Raw genomic sequence first — 5,180 nt, 5'->3', positions numbered from 1 at the left:
TTGGTGTCCATGTGAATCAAACAGAAGTGGGTAACGGACTTGCTGCACAGAACTATTTGTGTCTATTCTCAGCATCAGGGAGTTCATGAAGAAGAAAGAATTGATGCAAAGGGCCAGTAGGGAAGAAATGGAGGCTAGAGTCAAGGCTGCTATTTTCTGGCCTGGGGTCGAATGTCTGTGGCCTAGGGGCTCTCAGAAAATGAGTTACAAAATGATTTCAGCTTGACTCTGCAGATTATTATCAACTCTAATTTAAGGCTAAGTATGACTTTTGTTCCCCTCATGGTTTCTATTTCTTGATATTTTCTTTAAATCCTGATCAAAATTTTTGAAAGAAATCTATATAAAATAAAGTGAGGATAGATAAGGTCAAGGCTGGGGAGAGGATGGCAGAATTGGGAGTCTCTGGAAAACATGGGTCCTCTGCAGGCCACAGCAGTGTAGACTGAGCTTCAGGAGGCTGGGGCTTGGTCCTGCCTAGCACATGGCATCAGTCGGAAATGCTTCACATGCACATTTCCAGAACACCACCTACAGTGGCTTAAACAAATGGCAGGACCACTGCCTTCTACAACAAGCAGTCCTGGGGGATGGCTGCTGATGCGTGTCCATCGGCTCAGCTGAGTCAGCACCCGCGTCTCGTCATCTCATCGTCCAGCTTGAGCCACATGTCATTATTGCAATAAATATTGTGGAAAGCGAGGAAGAGAAAGAATAAGAAGGAGAGAGAGAATAAGGATAAGAAGGAGAGGGAGAGTAGATGGAAAAATAGAAAAAGGGAAGGAAGAGAGAGAGGGAGGGAGGGAGGGAGAGGAAAAGGGAGAGAAGTCTGGGCTTGAATTAAGAAGAAATGGTTTATATTGTTAGCCCTATTGTTAACTATGGAGACTTGAGAAAGTCAAGTTCTTTGAGCTGCAGGTTTTTATTTACAAAGTGGAGAGACAGTATTTATATCAACTCCATAAGTATCTTATGAAGATTCAATATTTCAAGTATGTCCAAAATCATTTTATAAACTATCCTGTGATGCTAATCATTTCAAAAAATGATTGCTCAACATGGCTGTGATTCGTGACAACCATTTGACACTTCAAATTAATTTCCAGGAGCAACTGTAACACGGTTGGGCTTGAAAAGCCTCTGCCCCCAGATCTGACCTAAAAATACCTCTCGGTGACATTTTCCGTATTGGTGTTACACAAACGGAACTAAAAAGCTACATCTCAGTAAAGGTCATAGTGAAGAGTTTCCACTGGATGGCAGCAGAGTACTTCCCATGTTACTTCCGATTTCCCAGGGACGCGATTACAGAAGTCTAGCAAACGAAGTACTTTTTAAAATATGCACGCCACACCTACACCGCACTCTTTCTCCTTGCAGACTTCTCACAAGTTTGTCTTGCGTGTCTTCTCTAGACCTGGAAATCAGCCATCTCAGCAGAAACACGTTGTGGAGGCTTAGAGGCTTTTGGGAGACCAAGGGCAAGACCTTAGCCGAGATGCTGATCAATGATGATTTCACCACCTGGAAGATGAGAATCACAATAGTCACTACGTGTTGAATGTTGTGAGTTTTAAATAAAATGTCCGTAAAGCATTTTGCACAGTTTTGAGAGTAAAATAAATCCTCAGTATGTTTGCGATGTCTTCTTGTCTTTCTCTTCTGTAACCATCAGCAACCACAGCAGCAGGAGGAGCAAAAAATGGTCTTTTAGACCAAAAATCTGGTTGTAGCGATTTCAGTCTTCTTAAAGAAAGGACTTTGCGTCTCTGGAGTAAGTCATCCTTTTGTTAAGCAAACACTTTTAGGAAGCATCTGTTCTAGGGAGGCGGCCCAGGCTGGGTGCGGCAGCGCTGACGTGCGGGAGGCACAGATGCTGAGTGACTCGGGGTGAGCAAGGTCGGGAACAAGTGTGGGAGAGGACCTTGAGACCGAAAGAGTCTGGGAGACGAGGGGTCCAGAACCTCACGATGGAAGGCCAGCGGCCCAAGGACGGAGCCAGAAAAAGCTATTCTCATGGACCCAGATGGCCAGGAAAATATAGGACCAAGGTATCTGATAAAGAATTTTGCATTGTTTGCTACTCTATGACGTGACAGTCCTTCCTATCTCCCAGCCTTCAGCAAAGGTCTCTTGCACATCTACCGCGTTACCATGCTATTGGTGCCATTCCGCGAGGGGCAGAGGAAGCAGCTGCCACCGTCCCGAGAGCGCATTAGTAATAAAGATCCAGGCAGGGGACCAGCTGGAGGCACTCTCCTAGGGGCTGCAGAAATGCTGGGAACAGCACTTTCTCTAATATGTGGCAGTGCATTGAAAATTCATTAAACCTTTTATTTGGAAATAATTTCATGTTACAGAAAATTGAAAAATAAGAACAGTACAAAAACAGCCGCACACCTTTGCCCAGACTCCCCTCTGGTTATCACTTTGCTCTATACACCTATCTACTCTCACATAGCTTTCGTTGTTTCGGAAACATTCGAGGGTAAGTTATATTCATCATGGCTCTTTACCCATAAATAGTGAAGTGTGCACTTCCTAAAAACAGGACTACGCTTTCACATCATCACAGTATCGTTACCAACTTAGTAGATTTGACGGTGGTGTGGCACTTCGGTGGGCCGTCCAGACCTCCGTTCTGCCCCGGGGCTCAGTGAAGTCTGGAGTAGTGCTTTTTCTTGTCCGGTACACGCTCCAGGTTAGGTGAGCTATTAAATTTACTATTTATGATCCTTTAGCCTTATCTAATCTAGAACATCTCCCCAGACTTCCTTGCTTTTTTTTTTAACGGCATTGATATTTTTAAAGAATATCATTTATCACATTTTTTTAAAAGAGTAAAATTCTGGGGCTGGCCCCGTGGCGGAGTGGTTAAGTTCGCGTGCTCTACTTGGCGACCCAGGGTTTCGCCAGTTCGAATCCTGGGCGCAGACGCGGCACTGCTCATCAAGCCATGCTGAGGCAGCATCCCACATGCCACAACTGGAAGGACTCACAACTAAAAATACACAGCTATGTACTGGGGGGCTTTGGGAGAAAAAGGAGAAATAAAATCTTTAAAAAAAATAAAATTCTTCTCATTTGGGGTTTGTCTGATACTTCCTTATGCATATATTCAGATTATTCATTTTCACCCAGAATGCAACATGGGTCACGCTAAATCCTTCTCAGTGTATCACACCTGAGACAAGTGACATCCAGCTGTCCCTCACTGGGGATGCTAATTTTGATCACCTGCTCAAGGTGCGTGATTTCTCTACTGTATTACTGCTTCACTTTCCCCTTGCAACAAGAAGCAATCCTCTAGGGAGACACAATATCATTCAGATGTACGTGTTCTTCCTAAAAATTTTCCCCAAGATCTAGCCCGCATTAACAATTCTTGCCTGATCCAATTTTACTGTGATGGTTGCAAGAGCATCTGTCTCTGGCCTCCCCTCCTCATTCACTAGCCAGCACTCAACGTTCTATTATAATCAGAAGCCCTCCTTCTCCCCATTTATTTATTTATCTACTTATTATCTGTTTGGACTTAGGAATCCTTATTTTTTCCCCAATGGCTTATAGTTCATCACTGTACTTAATTTTTGTAATGCTTGAAGTGTCCCAGATTTGGCCAATGGGAACCCTTTCAGGCTGGCTCCTGTGTCCTTGTGACATGTTATCATGATGCTTTTAAGTACTTCTTTAGTTTCTGACACAACAAGATATTCTAGGCTCATCTTAGACCTAGCCTAGCAGCCATTCCTTTGAGGACTCTCTAGTATTAGAGAAGAAGATTTAGGCACTAGGTCCACACACTGCTCCTGGGATGTCTTTGCTTCTTGACCCTTCCAATGGACAGAACTAGGAAATATTTGCATGCACAGACACATGCACACAAAGGTACGTGCTCACATACATACATATACATTCATACACATACACACATACACATGAGCATGTAGACACACATAGACATAGCTTAGAAATCATGAATTCTCGTTGATACCTCTAATTCCCATCCATCCCCACAGGAATGTTTTCTTGCCTTCCTGGGATAAAAGTGCACTCCATTTTAATTTAAATATTAAAGCAAAGGTTGACTCCAAGAAAGTAGAGAATTTGTGGCCAAATTGGAAACAAACAGAGTTGCAACAGCAAAAGGATAAAGTCATAGGACTAATTAGAACTGGGGGGAAGTAATTGAGAAAATCACTATAACTTTCTTTCCATTTGTTTATACACTCATTCAAAAAACATTTTTCATTTTCCCCTACTAAGTGTCAAACACTATTTTAGGTGTTGGCGATACCACAGTGAACACAATTTTAAAGTCTCTGACTTAAAGATATAGATGGTCAAGCAGTGTAAGACACTAACATAAAATTAACATAAAATACATACCAAGTGGGGCTGGCCCCGTGGCCGAGTGGTTAAGTTCGCGTGCTCCGCTGCAGGCGGCCCAGTGTTTCGTTGGTTCGAATCCTGGGCGCGGACATGGCACTGCTCATCAGACCACGCTGAGGCAGCGTCCCACATGCCACAACTAGAAGGACCCACAATGAAATATACAACTATGTACCGGGGGGCTTTGGGGAGAAAAAGGAGAAAAATAAAATCTTAAAAAAAAAAAAAAAATACATACCAAGTGTTCATGGTGAAATGCTGGGCAAAAGACCTCAGCAGGGAGAGGGGTGTGGGGGTGCTTGAATGGGGAGGAGAGGCTGTCATTTCACAGAGGGCTTGAGGGCAGATCTTTCTGATATGCTCACGTATGAGACAAGACCTGAAGGAAGTGAGGCAACAGCTGTGAAGATATCTGACACGAGCGTTCCAGGCAGAGAGTAGGTAAGATGGCTTCCGGTAGGATGTGATGGAGGAATAGTCAGGGGGCTGCTCTGGCCAGAGCGCAGTGAGGAGGGGAGAGTAGCGGAAGCCGAGTTGGAAAAGGCTGTGCAGGGTCGGATCCTCCAGAGCCTCGCATGCCTGTGTAAGGATTCAGCTTCTACTCCGTGTAAGGGGGGAAGTTGTTGGAAGGTTTGGGCTGAGCAATGGCACGATCTGACTTCTATTTCAAAATAATCACTACAGCCGCTCTGCAAGGAATACCCCATACGTGGATATAAGGGGAACAGCGAAGTCCAGTTAGGGGGAAACGATAGAAGCTAGAGGCGAGCCTGAGACTACTACAAGAA

General features: G+C 44.2%; 1 long non-coding RNA gene across 1 annotated transcript; it reads right to left on the bottom strand.

Moving 5' to 3' along the window:
* Positions 1 to 903: 903 nt before the first annotated feature.
* Positions 904 to 4,858, bottom strand: LOC139041206 (uncharacterized). The gene is made up of 3 exons (XR_011496025.1): positions 4,631 to 4,858; positions 4,390 to 4,531; positions 904 to 1,524 (listed from the first exon to the last, which is right to left on the bottom strand). It is a non-coding gene; the product is annotated as an uncharacterized lncRNA (long non-coding RNA).
* Positions 4,859 to 5,180: the final 322 nt, after the last annotated feature.

Source organism: Equus asinus, chromosome 20 (genome assembly GCF_041296235.1).
Source record: "Equus asinus isolate D_3611 breed Donkey chromosome 20, EquAss-T2T_v2, whole genome shotgun sequence".
In the NCBI taxonomy this organism is placed as follows: Eukaryota; Metazoa; Chordata; class Mammalia; order Perissodactyla; family Equidae; genus Equus; species Equus asinus.
The sequence above is the reverse complement of the archived record's forward strand: the minus strand, read 5'-3'. Positions and strand labels throughout refer to the sequence as shown.